This window comes from Rattus norvegicus, chromosome X (genome assembly GCF_021556685.1).
Source record: "Rattus norvegicus strain SHRSP/BbbUtx chromosome X, alternate assembly SHRSP_T2T, whole genome shotgun sequence".
Classification (NCBI taxonomy): Eukaryota; Metazoa; Chordata; class Mammalia; order Rodentia; family Muridae; genus Rattus; species Rattus norvegicus.
The window spans coordinates 63682515-63699996 of NC_141554.1; the positions used below are offsets into that span (position 1 = coordinate 63682515).

At 35.4% G+C, this 17482-nt stretch overlaps 1 non-coding gene across 1 annotated transcript; it reads right to left on the reverse strand.

Moving 5' to 3' along the window:
• Positions 1-230: 230 nt before the first annotated feature.
• Positions 231-337, reverse strand: U6l9 (U6 spliceosomal RNA like 9). Its single transcript, XR_015647249.1, has one exon. It is a non-coding gene; the product is annotated as a U6 spliceosomal RNA (small nuclear RNA).
• Positions 338-17482: the final 17145 nt, after the last annotated feature.

The following is a 17482-nucleotide window of genomic DNA, read 5'->3' on the forward strand; positions in this document are numbered from 1 at the left end:
TTATAAAATATAGGAAAAGTATGTGTATTGTTTATAATCATAAATCCACCTCTTGCCTTATGAGGTAACTATTATCATGAAATGCTATTTACACTTTTTTACCTTTTATTGAAACTAGATTTGTTTCCCACATAATATAGCCTGATTATGGTATATCTTACCTTCTACTCCAAGTTCTTCCCTACCTTCCCTCACATTCTGATCCACTACCTTTCTGTCTCTCATTAGAAAAATATATGAAACACTTCATAAAGTTGCATGTCATCTTTGTGCAAGGGCCATGCAAATCTTCTCTGTATCATTCTAATTTTTGTATATGTGCTGCAGAAATGATCACTTGTATGGTATTCTTAGTGTCTTATGATCACTACACGTCTTCTTCAGCTCTACAAACTAATGTTATAAAAATTTATAGCATTGATTTCCTGATATATTGAACACTAAATTTTCACTTTTATACACTATTATTTTTATTATTTAGTTTATTACATTTGTATGACTATTTCACTTGAATGCATATATGTGTGCCACATGTGTGTCTGATAAGCATGTGAGACGCATTGTGGGTATTGAGAACTGACCTCTGTTCCTTTACAAGTTCTCATAAAAACTGAGACATCTTTCTTACTGCTGAGCATGATTAAATTTTAGATTTATCTATAATTTTACAATTTATTTTGTCTAAATAATTTCATTATTGTACCTACATGATTTCTTTTACTTAATGTATTCACTCAATTTACATCCTGATTGTAGCATCTGGCACTCCTCTCCTCCTAGTCCTATCCCTCCACTTGTTACTTCTTCCCCCTTCTCTGAGTAGAAGGTCACCCCTCAGGTACCACACAATTCTGGGACATCCAGTTGCAGTAGTCCTAAGCAAATCATCTCCACTGAGAACAAACCAGACATTCCTCTTAAGGAAACAGGATGCGATAGCAGAGAACACAGTAAAGACACCCTCCCTCCACTTGTTAGGGGACCCATAAGTCCCCTAACTTGATTATGCTGTATACTTACAAATGTGTAAGGGGTCCTAGGTCCAACCCTGCCATGCACTCTGCTTGATCTTCCAGGCTTGATGAGCCCCCATGGACCCAGCTTAGTTGACTCTGTAGGTCTTCTTGTGGTTTCCTTGACCCCTCCAGCTCATTCAATTCTATCTCAGACTCTTCCACAAGACTGCCTGATGTTTGGCTGTGGGTTTCTGCATGTGTTTCTATCAGCTGATGTGTGAAGCCTCTCATACATATACACCTTGCTCTTTTCTCTTAGGCAACATAGGAATGCCTGCTGCATCAGGAAACTGCTAAACTACAGTGCTTTTAAAAAATGAAGGTTAGTGACTGTTATTTTGATTGTGTGTGTGTGTGTGTGTGTGTGTGTGTGTGTGTGTGTGTGTGTCCCAAGCAACCGGAACCAGGGTTATCCCAAAAGATGTTACCTGTATGTGAGATATGTTCTTCTAGCTGGGATGCCTTGTCTGGCCTCATTGAGAGAGAATGCACCTAGTTTCTCAGAGACTTGATGTGCCAGGGTTAGGGGATACCCAGGGTGTTCCACCCAGTCAGAGAAGGGGAGCAGGGATGGGTGAAGCATTGTTGGAAGGGGTAACTGGAAGGAGGGCAGAGAACAGGATGTAAAGGGAGTTTGTGAAAAAAATTAAAAAGGTAGAGATAAATTAAAATTCCCTAACAAAAAAGAAATTGATGGTTAGATCTCTTCATGATAATTTCAAGAGAATCATGAGAAGTCAGAGAGATGGCTCAGCAGCTAAGAAAACTGGAGACTTGTTCCCAACACCAACACCAGCATGGTATGGATTACAACCAACCACAAATAGATCCTGGGAACTAACATCCTATTCTGGCTGCCACAATGACCTCTACATGTGTGAGTGCACCCCCATGCATGCACACATGGACACACACAAACGTAATCATACAAGCATATATGTAAGTAAAAATAAATCTTAGAAGAGATCATGGATGACTCTTAATTTTATTTAAAAATTTTCCTTCTATTTTTATTAAACTGGGTATTTCTTATTTACATTTCTAATGTTATTCCCTTTCCCGGTTTCTTGTCCATCAGTCCTCTAACCCCTCCATCTCCCCTTCTATATGAGTGTTTCCCTCCCCTTCCACCTCCCATTACCTCCCTCCTCAACAATCCCCTACACTGTGGGTCCAGCTTTGGCAGGACCAAGGGCTTCCCATTCTTATTCTTTGAGAATTTGCTGCATAGATTTTTGAATCACTGGATTAATTTTGGTCATTTTCACATCTATCATCCTCTCTTGTCCCATCTCTCTAACCTTTACCTTTCTACTTTCATCGTTTTGGGGTATCAGTTGCATCAGATAAAGTAGGAGCATGTTTAGCAAGTAGTCTGCACACATTCTATCTGTTGAATAGTTTTCTAGATATTACCATATGTTCCACAACCAGTCCAATGGCCAAAAGATACCTGCTATCAACATTGTATTATTTGTTGTGTCTTATTCTTGGTGGCATATTTTAGCATTGTAATATTACAAAGTAATGTAAACTTAATTTTGTAAATCAATATCAAACATTTTAAACACATATATTACAGATTTCAGTGGTTTATATACCTGCATGTTTCCAAATAGTATCTACTTTGAATTTTAATTGCTTGCATCTGACTGGCAAGGTGACTTTTTCTATTTTTCTTGAAAAGAGTAATGGAAAATGTATATGCTTTATGGAAACACAGGCACAATGCTTAAATTATTGAAGTTTAGTATAACTATGCCTGTTTCCCTAAATAACTGTATGCATCTTTTTCTTTTCTTCTCTTTAAGCTTGATTACATCTCTGCTCAATTACAGAAATGAGCTTTAAATTGGAATTCCTTAATTGCAAGTTTTTTTTTGGTTGCAGAATAGGGCTTCTCACTTGATCTGTAAGAGTCAATTAGGTCTGAACTATGTGAATTTAGCATGAAAAATGAAGTTTTCTGCCATCTCTGAAACCTTGTACAAATTAGTACAGCAAACAATATCTAGCCCTGTGATTGAGTGAATGGGTGTCCTATATTTGTTCAATATTTTGTATATTTGTTTGAGTGTATTATTAGGGCAGGACAAGTCATTGGTATATAATCTTGGTGTTCCTCTACCTCCCCTCCCAAATGCTGGAATTATAAGCATATACATCTACCGTTTCTTTGAGTTGGAGTTACTACTATATGATGGTGCTCACAAAACATCTAAAAATGTAAAATTCTAAGTTACTTTTACTTCATAAGAGGTTGTTCATGTGCAATAAAGCAGACTCTGATCCCTGAAATAATCTCTAAAGTGGTTTTAGCTCCTTGACCTTTTCTGACATAGGGTACAACTCAGTAACGACAACACAAAATAACTTACACATTTAATATGTCAAAGATATACACATGCAATATTACCATTCAACACATGGAAGTTATTTCAATGGTTACACCTCAAATTATCTTAGCATTGCTGCTGAATTCTTGCCCTATTTTAAAAATAAATCTATGTATGCAAAACTCAGTCTGCAGCTACAGAAATAATAGTAGACCCCCCCCAAAAAAAAAAACTGAGCACTATATCAAATCAGTAAAATATCCTGATTCTGGAAATGTTAACGTTTTGAAATAGTAATTGAAATCTTTGAAATATATTCAAACATAAGCCATTATCACTGATTTAATCTAGGCAAGGGAACTTTACAAAATTGTGCAAAAGTCGATTCTGGTTTCTCCTCATATTTATGACCCGCCAATGAAAGTTTGATCTGGGAATATTCTTTAATATTCTTTGACAATTTAGTAGTTATCCCATCATTCCTACTAGCAATCTACTAAAAGGAGTTAGGTGAGCCCAATATTTCTGCTCTAATTAAAGGAGCATGTTGCCTGTGTTGTTTCTATTTTGTTTGTGTGTTTGCTTGTTTGTTTTTTAGCAATTAAGTTTGACACCTTCATTGGCCAGGTGATTGTATACAGACACCAGTAACGATTAGAGTTTTGATTTATATAATACCTAATACTGAAAAAAATGTATGACATTTTAAAATACTTTATTGCAACTCTTGCTAACTTACAGGAAATAAAAATGTACATAGTGCTCTGACAATCATGTATTATGCCCTATATTTGATAACCATTCCTGAAAAATGTTAATGTTCTATGCCCCACATCTGATCACTGTTGCTGAAAAAATAAATATACACCCTCAGTTTACTCTGTAAATTTATATAAATACATCATTAACAAAAAAGAAAACAGGAGGAATAATCATTTTAATGCATGTTCATGTATTTGCTTATTATGTAAATGCATTGCATTTGAAACTAATAGTTGAAAAAAAAGGAGCAACTCCTAAAAAGAAAAAGATATGAAATTCCAATTAGAATGCTGTTGGATTAAGCAAATTCTGTTAGGGTATCTTTCTTTTTATTTACAATTAACTTTTGTGCATCTTGAATTAATTTTTTAATTTGCAAGTATCATTATGCACCCAAGGCTTTTCATAGATAAATACATTCTAAATAATTGTAATTATTATTTTTTTTGATGTTTCATTTCTTCACAAGTTGACCCATGGGATCTCTTTTATGGGATACACCTTTGATCTTTAAACTCTACTATGGCTGTTTTTAGAATATATCTGTATTTTTCTAGAAATAAGATTTTAAATCCATTATTCATTTTTCCTAGCTGGAGATTTTAAATAAGTTACTATCACCAGTGAATGAATATTTTAATTTGATAGTCTTTTTCAAATGCAGCAATTGAAATTATGCTCCTATGTTGGTGACAAAACCTAGTGGTGATATTTATTTGAACAAGTCAGTACTTTATTTTTTCATACACAGGAGTTATTTTGAAAAACAGCAGTTATCACAGCAATTAGAATATTAACTGTTCTTGTTGTCCTGTCAATTTGAGGAATATATTCACAAGGAAAAGATTCTGACCTAACACTCTTTAATATAAATTCAGTTATTGCGATGATCATTGAATGATTTGATAAGGTCCATATTCTTTTAAGCTATTTTCATTATTTTTGACAATTTCATACATAGATTATACATTCTGTTTATATTTTCTCCACACCCACTCTTATCTGCCTCCCATGTCTACCAACAACCCCCATCATGAACACACACACACACACACGCACGCACACGCATGCACACACACACACACACACATACACACACACACACACACACACACACACACACCACTTCCCTTCCCAGATTCATGACTTCTGATTTTGTAAACCATTTAGTGTTTGTTTTATTTATTTTTACTGCAGTGTGTATGTGTTTTGTTTATGGCTAAGCATTTAGTATTAAATAAACCTTTACTGTGCTTGTCTCTGGGGGAAACTAATCCTATCACATTCTCCTATTGGTTTTGTATTGCTTATAGCTCCTCTTCTAAGTCTAGGAACCTGCATGACTTTCCTGATCCACATTGACATCTCAGTGGATATAGCCATTGTTCAGGTCTTATTTAAACAGCCATATTATTGAGAATTAGTGGGTGTGGTGTCCTTCTCATATCTGAAAGACAAAATTTTGCAGCAGACTTTATGTTCTTTTGGCTCTTATAATCTTCCTGACCCTCTTCTGTGATGTTCTCTGAGTCCTAGGTGTGAAGGTTGTGTTATAGGTGTATCAGCTGAGCCTAAGATGTCATAGGCTGTTGCTATCTACATTTTAACCATTTGTGGTTTTTATGTAGCAGTCATCTTCTATGGAAAGAAACTTCTATGATGAGGATGAAAACTACACTTACTTAGAATACAGTTACGGATTATACTGGTTTAGGATAATGCCAATAATAGGTTCTTCCTTGGGGCCTATGATTTTATTAGTTCCATGTTGTTAGCTATGGTTTTGTTTCTAGGCATGCTTTTCACACTATTCAGCAGGTCTTACATTCAATTAGACAGCCATTACTTACTGACAAGATATATGTGCCATTGCAACAATATTAGGATTCCCCTGTCATGCTTATCTCTGTTGTCATCCATAAGGAGACCCTTTTAGCATAATCACAGCCATTTATGTGATCTTTAGATTGGGAACTGGAATGTGTTGAAGCTACCAGTCTGTATACAACTTAAAGCAGTGATTCCACCTCCTTCCTCTGAGTTCATCTGTAGCAGATGGCTTAAGAGAGAGAAACAGGGCCCATCGAGCCCCACTTCATTCCATGTCTAGATGTCCATGGTACCATTCTCATACAGAGCCAGTACAGGCATGCTGTGAGCTAGTTATTGTAATGTTCTTTGCCTTTCTAGAAGATGACATTTCATAGATGTTCTTCCTGTCACCTGGCTCTTATGGTCTTTCTGTATTCTCTTCTAAAATGTTTCTGAGCCTTAGAGAATGGTATAAATACTTTCCTTTGGACTGAACATTCATCTTCCACTTATTATCAGCAACTTTTGAAACCATGGATCAACTTGATTTCTATTTAAAGATATCTCTTAAAAATGTCAATATGTTTATACTGGCATAGTAGCTTTGATTTTAATTTATTACATTGAATTTTGAGACATTATATATATACATACATATACTCAATGACAATATATATATATTTATATATATGAGTATATGAAATGTTCATTCAATCATCCATCATGTTTTCTTTTATTAGTACACATATTGAAAATTAAGGGTATTTATTTCAATATTTCCTTACATGAACACATTAGGCCCTGAGTACATTCAATCCTATTTTAGTTACCATTTTTTTCTTCCTCTTTTCTCCTTTCTCATCCTAAATAATCAATCTTTTGATTTCAATCTCTCATTACTTAGATACCTTATATGAAAAAAGCATAAGCAACTCATACTTGTCTTTTTTACTCTAGTTGATTTCATTTAACTTGATGATCTCTAACTCTACATGTTTTCTTAGGAGCAACAAAATTCATCCTTCTTTATGGTGAGATAAAACTGACATCAATATATGACATACACTCCTTATGAAGTCCTCAGTAAAAGGGCATCCAGTGCCATTCTTTAACTTGGCTTCCATAAATAGTGCTATCATAAATATAAACAGGTATTGCTATATGTTCCTTGTTTGATGGCACAGAGTTTCTTGATTTTTTCTGCATCATATACTAAATTAGTTTGCCCGGTGAGCTTTTAGAGATCTTATGTTCTCATGCTTTCACAGCAAGTAAAGAAAATTAGACACTGCATCATTTACCCACCCCAAACATGTACTAGTTTCTTAATTATATATTCTTTAAAATTTTTACATCATGGGGATATAAGGATTCTAGAATCAATAGATTGAAAAAGAGACTCAAGATTATGTACACCTTAATTTATATCCACACATATTGTGCTGATTGGTTTTTGTCAATTTGCCCCAAAGCTGGATGTGCTAAGAGAAAATCTCAACTGAGACAATATCTCAGTTCAGATTTCCTATATGAAACTATATAAGACAGTGTCATTCCTGGACAAGTAGTCCTGAGGTATGTAAGAAAGCAAGCTGAGCAATAATGTGGATCAAACTATTTTGTGATACTACTCTATGACTTCTGTTTCAGTTACTACCTTCAGATTTCTGACTTGAGTTCCTGCCCTGAGTTTCCTTCGTTATAGACTGTTACCTGAAAGTATAAGATGAAATAAATTCTTACCTAACCAAGTTGCTTCTGGTTGTGGTCCTTGCTACAGAAATAGAAAGATAACTAGTGAATATATTTATAATTTCATTTATTTAATAAATGATCTATAGTTTTGTTTATGCATCAATTTCTGAGTAACTATGAATTACATAACTTATTTTATTATTGTTTACATAATGATTAATTGTGTAATTAATACTATGAATTACTATGATGCTATGAAAAAGTTGACAGCTTTATTTTCCTAGAAATTAGTAGAATATAATTTATATCCAGTAAGACAGAGTATCTTCCCTTCAAGGTTGCATTCAATATAAGAATACATTGCACCTCACATAATAATAGTGGGAGACTTCAACACCCCACTCAACAGCAAGGGACAGATCATGGAATCAGAAACTAAACAGAAACACAGAGAAACTAACAGAAGTTATGACACAAATGGATTTAATAGATATCTACAGAACATTTCATCCTAAAACCAAAGAATATACCTTCTCAGCACCTCATGTACCTTCTCCAAAATTGAACATATAATTGGTCACAAAACAGATCTCAACAGATACAAGGAGATTGAAATAATCCTATGCATCCTATCAGAAAACCACAGAATATGGCTGGTCTTCAATAACAAGAAAAACGACAGAAAGTCCACATACACATGGAAGTTGAAGAACATTCTACTCAATGAAGACTTTTTAAAATTTAATGAAAATGAAGGCACAACATACCCAAACTTATGGGACACAAAAAGGCAGTGCTGGGAAGAAAACACATAGTTCTGAGTGCCGCAAAAGAGAAATTGGGGAGAGCATAAACTAGCAGCTTGGGCGCACACCTAAATGCTCTAGAACAAAAAAGAAGCAAATACACACAGGAGATGTAGACAGCAGAAAATAATCAAACTCATGGTTGAAAACCAACTAGAAACAAAAAGGACTATACAAAGAATCAACAAATCCAGGTGCTGCTTCTTTGAGAAAATCAACAAGAGAGATAAACCATTAGACAGACTAATCACAGGACACAGAGAGACTATCCAAAATTTAAAAAAAAATCAGAAATGAAAAGGGAGACCTAACAACAGAACCTGGAAAAATTCAAAAAATTATCAGATCCTACTATAAAAGTCTATATTCAACAAAACCAAGAAATCTAGATGAAATGGACAATTTTCTAGGCAGATGCCAGGTACCAAAATTAAATCAGAATCAGATAATCACTTAAACAGTGCAATAACTCCTGAAAATAGAAGGAATTATTAAAAGTGTCCAAACCAAGAAAAAAAATCAAAAAAGTTCCTGGACAAAATGGGTTTCATAGAGAATTCTATCAAACCTTCATAAACGACCCAATACCAATACTGTCAAAACTGTTCCACAAAATAGAAAGAGAAGGAAAACTACCCAACTCTTTCTTTTAAGCCAAAATTATGCTTATACCTAAACCACACAAAGACACAAAAAAGAAAGAAGACTTCAGACAAATTTCTCTTATGAATATCAATGCTAAAATACTCAATAAAATTCTTGCAAACCAAATCCAAGAATACAGCAAAACAATCATGTATCATGATTAGCTAGGCTTCATCACAGGGATAAAGGGATGGTTCAATATATCCATTAACGTAAGCCACTATATAAACAAACTTGAAGAAAATAACCACATGATTAATCTCATTAGAAGCTTAGAAAGCATTCCAAAAATTCAACACCCCTTCATGTTAAAAGTCTTGGAAAAATCAGGAAATCAAGGCCCATACCTAAACATAGTAAAAGCAAGATACAGCAAACCAGTAGCCAACATCAAAGTAAAGGGAGAGAAGCTTGAAGCAATCCCACTAAAATCAGGGACTAGACAAGGCTGCCCAATCCTTCCCTACTTATTTAATATAGTACTGAAAGTCCTAGCCAGAGCAATCAGACAACAAAAATAGGTAAAAGGGAAACAAATTGGAAAGGAAGAAGTCAAAATATCACTATTTGCAGATGATATGATAATATATTAAAGTGACCCCAAAAGTTCCACCAGAGAACTACTAAACCTGATAAACACTTTCAGCAGAGTGCCTGGGTATAAAATCAACCCAAAAAATTTTACCCTTCCTCTACTTAAAGGATCAAAAGACTGAGAAAGAAATTAGTGAAAGGAGACCCTTCACAATAGTCTCTCTCTCTCTCTCTCTCTCCCTCTCTCTCTCCCTCTCTCTCTCTCTCTCTTTCTCTCTCTCTCTCTCTCTCTCTCTCTGTCACACACACACACACACACACACACACACACACACACACCTACCTCATAAAATACCTTGGTGTGACTCTAACCAAGCAAGTGAAATATCTGTATGACAATAACTTCAAGTCTCTGAAGAAAGAAATTGAAGATCTCAGAAGATTGAAAGATCTCCCATGCTCATGGATTAGCATGATTAACATTGTAAAAATGCCCATCTTGCCAAAAGCCATTTACAGATTCAATGCAATCCCCATCAAAATTCCTACTCAATTCTTTATAGAGATAGAAAGAGCAATTTGCAAATTCATTTGGAATAACAAAAAACTCAGGATAGTGAAAACTATCCTCAACAATAAAAGAACTTCTGAGGGAATAATCATCCCTGACCTCAAGCAGTATTACAGAGCAATAGTGATAAAAAACAAACAAACAAACAAACAAACTGTACAACATTTGTGCAGAGACAGGCATGTATATCAATGCAATGGAAGTGAAGACCCAGAAATGAACCCTCATACCTATGGTGACTTGATCTTTGACAAAGAATCTAAAGCTATCCAGTGAAATAAAGATAGTATTTTCCACAAATGGTGCTGGTTTAACTGGAGGTCAGCATGCAGAAGAATGCAAATAGATCTATTCTTTTTGCCAGGTACAAAGCTCAAGTCCAAGTGGATCAAGGACCTCCACATAAAACCAGATACATTCAAACTAATAGAGGCAAAATTAGGGAAGAGCCATGAACACATGGGTACTGAGGAAAATTTCCTGAAGAGAACATCAATGGCTTATGCCCTAAGATAAAGAATCAACAAATGGGATCTCATATAATGGTAAAGCTTTTGTAAGGCAAAGGACACTGTTATTAGGACTAAACAGCAGCAAACAGATTGGGAAAAGATATTTACCAATCCTATATCAGATAGAGGGCTAATATCCAATATATACTTAGAACTCAAGACATTATACTCCAGAGAATCAAATACCCCATTAAAAAGTAGGGTACAACGCTAAAAAAGAATTCTCAACTGAGGAATACCAAATGGCTGAGAAGTTCCTAACGAAATGTTTAATGTCCTTAGTCATAAGGGGAATGCAAATCAAAACAACCCTGAGGTTTCACCTCATACCTGTCAGAATGGGTGAGATCAAAAACTCAAGTGACAACACATGGTGGTGAGGATGTGCAGAAAGAACTCTCCCCCATTGTTGGTGGTATTGCAGTCTCGTACAACCACTCTGGAAATCCGACTGGATATTCATCAGAAAATTGGATATAGTACTACCTGAGAACCCAGCTTTAACACTCCTGAGCATACACCCAAATGATACTCCAACATATAAGGAAACATGGTCCACTATGTACATAGCAGATGTTTTTATAATACTCAGAAGCGGGAAAGAACCTAGGTGTCCTGCAACAGATATCCAATAAAATGAGAAGAATCCAATTGTTGAGGGTTAAAAACAAACCAAACATTATCATTCTATCTTCCTGTGAATTCTTAAAAACGTTTCTATTTTCAGGAAGCCTTGTTTACCATTCAATTTTGATATCCCCAATGTACACAAAAGACCAGTTATAGTAAATATATAGTAAATATATAGTAAATATATAGTAAATAATGAGACCTTGAACACTTTGAAGTGAAGCAATATAAAACAAATATTGATTCCTTTAGGGTTGTTAATATCTAATGAGAATCTACTATATGCTTTATTATATTCTAGGTACTTGGCCTAGATGCAGATAAAAAGTAGAGAGATACTTTTTAATTTATATTTTAATGGATATTCATTATGATCTTATAATTATTTTATATTAAAGTATACTATCAATTATATTATTTGTTTTTCTGATAGTTGGCTAGGATAAAATCTCTGTGACCTCATGACAAATTATCCCTTTATTTCTAGTAGTTTAACAAGCTCTGGCCTCAGAATATGTACAGTACTATTATTTGTGAGTAAACAAAATGTATATTTTAGATTTGATAACAAAGTCTGATACAGCAGTTTTACTGCAAGATAGATGGGGCAGAAGATGAAATTCATGTTTGATCAAACAGTATCTGTTACCCCTAATCTGAGTTCTTCCTTTCTCACTTCCCTGCCTTTATGGCCTTTTTTCCCCTGCAAGACAAACTTCCTAGGCTTTTCATGTGCCTATAGTTCTTCATAGTCCGAGTCATCCCACCTAAATCAAGGATTCTTTCAGAGAAATAACTGGAGACCATCTGGACATCAACAGTAAACCTTCTACACTAGTTCCTTTTGGATGAAACACTTTCCTAGGTATTAATTTCTTCTATACTCCTTATCTGTTCTTCATTCTATTTTATTTCTTTATTTATTGCATCCTGATGACAGTTTCTCCTCTTACCTCTCCTCAAAGTCCTTCCATTTTATTTCCCCTTTCCTCTGTCTCAGGCCCAATCTACTACTCCTTTATTTCTCTTGCGGAAAGGGCAGGCCCTCCATGGATAACAACTAGTCATGGCAGATTAAGTTCCAGTAAGATTAGGTATCTCCTCTCCTATTAAGTTTATATGAGATAACCCAGTAGGAGGAAAGGATACCAAAAACAATCAACAGAGTCAGAGGTAGCCTCTGCTCCCATGGTTAGGAGTCCCACAAGAATACCAACCTGAACATCCATAGCATATCAAAACGGATTTAGATTGTAGGCTCTCTGATTGTCAGTTCAGTATCTCTGATCTCCTATGAACCTAGTTGATTCTGTAGGTCTTTTTTGGTGTCCTTGACCCCTCTTGCTCCTACATTCTTTCCTTCCCTAATTTTATAGATTCCCCAAGCTCTGTTTAATGTTTGGCTCTGGGTCTCTATATCTGTTTCCAAAATTTGTTTGGTGAAACCTCTCTCGTGACAATTATGCTAGGTACCAATCTATGAGTATAGTAGCAAAACAGCATTAGGAATCATTTCATTTACTTTTTTGTCAGTCAGTTTAATTCTATCCCAGGTATCTGAGATATACAGCCTCTGGCTTCTGGCCCTCCAGTTATTGAGAGGGGTACACTTCTTCTTTTGGCATGGGAAACAAGCTGGACCAGTCATTGATTAACCACTCATTAATTTATTGAGGCACATTTGCCTTTACCTTTACCTTAGCACATCTTGTAGGGAGGAGAAATTGTAAGTCAAAGTTCTTTTGGATGGATTAGTATACCAATCCCTCCACTGGGTCATCTTGATGGGTTATAAGAGGTGGTTGGTTCAGGCTCCATATCCCCTATGAGTAGGAATGTTAGCTAGTGTTACCCCCATAGATTTTTGGTCTTTTCAATTGTACTAAGTTTCTAGCTCATTCCAGAGATATCCCCCCAATTCTGATTTTCTCTCTCAGTACTGTCTCCACCTACCTGATGTCTCATATTCTAATCCCTACCCCCATCCAATTCCTTCCACTTTCTATGTGTACTTCTATTTTATTTCACTTTCACACTGAGATTCATGTGTTCCCCCTCCCTACTTCCTCTGTGCTTATTACTTAGCTTTTGTGGGTCTGTAGATTATAGTATGTTTATCCTGTACTTTATTGCTAATAGATAATTATAAGGGATTGCATGCCATGTTTCTTTTTCTGATCTTATTTCACCTTCACAGTGAGATTCATCACCTACCCAATAACCATTTGAGCCATCCTTGTTACTCAGTTTCTCTGGTTCTGTTATCCCTTCATTATTACCCACACTTCTTTTTATTTCCCCTACAATATAAATAATGGTGACAATTTGATCCTAAACAAATTCACTGACAACTAAGAAATTATTTTTTCTTCTTTTACCATTTTAAGCATTTGTTTATTTTCATAAATTTCTTAAAGGCCAAAATAAATTTGTTGCTACATTTAAAAAGAAAATTAGAATAACTCAATTTCTAAGATTTAGATAAAGATCAACAAGTATTTGTTATCATGGAAAACTAAGAGTTGAAGAATTGAGTGACACTTAGAATGTTTGAATACTTAAAAATAAGAAATAAGTGTTTGTTGGTACAGTGTCTTACATTTTATCAAATCAATTCTTAAAATTAGTTAACAAAATAACAAGATGCCAGGAAAGAAAATATAATTGTTCAAATAAGATGACACTGTAAAATTTCATTAGCAGGAAAGAAAATGTATCTCACAGCAAATCTTTCTATGTTCTAATTAGTACAGTTTTATGATCCAGTAATTGGATTTTGAGGAGGCAAAGACTATAAACATTTTTAGATATTTTTCTGTGAAATTATGATGCTCTAGAAAAGTGAACTCCATGCTACTATTTATTGTAATAAAATGACCTATCTCAAAACCTTCATAATTTTGCTTTAAACCTGAAATATCAGTGAAAAATAAGATTTTAGAAAAGAGAAACTTATGAGTGGAAACATCTATAGTATAAGTTTAATTAGTCAAAGTAAAATATCACTAAATTCTTACAAGCTAATATTTTACTTACACAAGAAGATATAATAAGCTTTATTTGAAAACAGTAAGTTTCAATAAAAATTATGATTTCCTATAAATCATGAATTTATTTCATTTGAGGAAGTTTCCTATTGAGTGAATGTGAGTTCTTTGAAAACTAGTATGGATAACACTGAGGTTAATTTATTTTATGTGACTTAATATAGAGAAGTGAATCATAAGAAATATTGATAATTACATTTAAAAATCTATAATAGAACATAGCTACTCAATTGAGTTAAAACATCTCTAAAATATGTTTGGGGATTTGAAACTTTTATAGTTGATGGCCTTTATTTAACTTTGACAAATCTATTCTCTTAATGATACTAATATCTCACTTTGATGTGATAAAACTCATTCCTTTCCACAAACCCACTGGTGTTAGAAATAAGAATTCTTTGTATTAGAAGTGTTCATAGCAGAAAAATGATCACATAAAATACCCATAAAAATACCCATATTTTACAGGGTCCTCTGCTGAGATTTTAATCAAGACATTAGCCAGACAGAATCAGAGTTCTAATCAAATGTTTTTATCATGTTTAACTGCGGTGAAATTTGCTTCAAACTGTAGATGAAATTAATTTGCAAATGGATGAGTAACTGATGTTGCCAACCACTTGCTGCCTGCTGGCAAAGGTATAGGCACAGCTTTCTGTTGTGTGACCCCTTTCCCTGGCAGTTGACATTATGGTAATTTGTTTCTTGAAGATCATCAAAGAAGCCAAAAATCAATCTCTCTCTCTCTCTCTCTCTCTCTCTCTCTCTCTCTCTCTCTCTCTCTGACTTCATACAACAAAGAGAGTTAAATCCTATCACATTGCCATATTCTACTATTTATAATGAAGTAGTACCTCTTCCTATACCAGAATCAAAAGAAATGCGCATGGATTTTAAATATTTATTAAGTTTTTAACTGCACATCTCATATATCTTTCTTCACAAATCAATCCTGAGTAGGAAATTTTAGCAGTGATTATAGTAAGCATAATAACAATAAAATGTACACATCAGCTAGAGAATGGTTTTGTTAGCTACCTTGCATGGTGTATGTGATTTTACCAGAGGTGCTATAGCAGGTATTTGTCTGCAACAGCAAGACAAAGATGTGAGAAAGATATTCAGCTTTGCTCTCCTCATTTCTTTAAAACAAATCAACAGCCTCCTGCACACTGAAATACTTGTCAAATAAGAAAGAAAGAAAGAAAGAAAGAAAGAAGGAAAGAAGGAAAGAAAAGGAAAGGAAAGGAAAGAAAAGGAAAGGAAAGGAAAGAAAAGAAAAGAAAACTAGTCTAGAGAATAATGCAAAAAGTTACCCCACCATGCCACAGGGGCATATGTTCCACTATGTTCATAGCAGCCAAATATTTGATAGCCAGAAGCTGTAAACAACCCAGATGTTGTTCAACAGAAGAATAGATGGAGAAAATGTGGTACATTTACACAATGGAATACTATTCAGCTATTAAAAACTATCACTTTGGCAGGCCCTTCTGGTTGCTGCCCTCCCAGAGAGCTGAAACTGGGCTCTGAGAAGCGACTCCAGGCCCAAGACCAGAGGTAAGACCAACTTTTCTGCTCCAAGTGACCTGCTGGGTGGACTCAGGACACACAAAGGCAAAATTCCTCTGGGACCCAGCACTTCCAGTTTCTAGCTGGGGCCTAACCTTGCTGATCCTGGTCCACAGCTCCCTGCTCCCAAGCCCTGTGGGAAAGAGAGCTCATCACCCAGACAGGTGGGCACTCCTGAGACTGCAGGGCAGGAGAGACAGACAGTACTGCCCACCCTTGCCCACATCCCTGGCCAAAGAGGAAAGTGTATAGGGCCTCTGGGAATAGGAAGATAGGGGCACTCAACACTGTGGTCCAGACACCAACTGGATCGGAAGGGACCTGGTCAAACAGCTCCCTGCACCCAAATCCCGTGGGAGGGAGAGTTAGACTTTCAGAGGTCCAGACACAACTGGGAAGCCAAAGGAGACTACTCTTTGCCCACATTTCTGATTCTAGAGAAAAACGCCTAGTGCCATCTGGGCCCCCTCTGCAAGGGTCATGAACGAAATGCAAAAATCTCTGAAAGAATTACAGGAAAATACAAACAAACAGGTGAAGGAATTAAAAATGGAAATAGAAGCAATAAAGAAATCACAAAGGGAGACAACCCTGGATATAGAAAACCATACAAGCAATAAAGAAAGAACAAAGGGAGACAACCCTGGATATAGAAAACCAAAGGAAGAGACAAGGAGCTGTAGATACAAGCATCACCAACAGAATGCAAGAGATAGAAGATTCCATAGAAATCATTGACACAACTGTCAAAGAAAATGTAAAACAGAAAAAGCTACTGGCCCAAAACATACAGGAAATCCAGGACGCAAAGAAAAGATCAAACCTAAGGGTAATAGGTATAGAAGGGAGTGAAGACTCCAAGCTCAAAGGCCCAGTAAATATCTTCAACAAAATCATAGAAGAAAACTTCCTTAACCTAAAGAAAAAGATGCCCATAAACATACAAGGAGCCTACAGAACTCCAAATAGATTGGACCAGAAAAGAAACACCTCCAGTCACATAATAGTCAAAACACCAAATACACAAAACAAAAAAGAATATTAAAAGCAGTAAGGGAAAAGGTCAAGTAACAGAGAAAGGCAGACCTATCAGAATCACACCAGACATCTCACCAGAGACTATGAAAGCCAGAAGATCCTGGACAGATGTCAAACAGACCACAAGAGAACATAAATGCCAGCCCAGGTTAATGTATCCAGCAAAACTTTCAATTAACATAGATGGAGACACCAAGATCTTCCATGACAAAACCAAATTTACATAATATCTTTCTACAAATCCAGCCCTACAAAGGATAATAAATGGTAAAGCCCAACATAAGGAGGCAAGCTACACCCTTGAAAAAGCAAGAAACTAATCGTTTTGCAACAGAAAAAAGAGAAGACAAGCACAAAAACATAAACTCACATCCAAACATAAATATAACAGGAAGCAACAATCATGTTACTTAATATCTCTCAACATCAATGGAGTCAATTCCCCAATAAAAAGACACAGATTAACAAAATGGATACCTAACGAGGACCCCACACTTTGCCCCCTA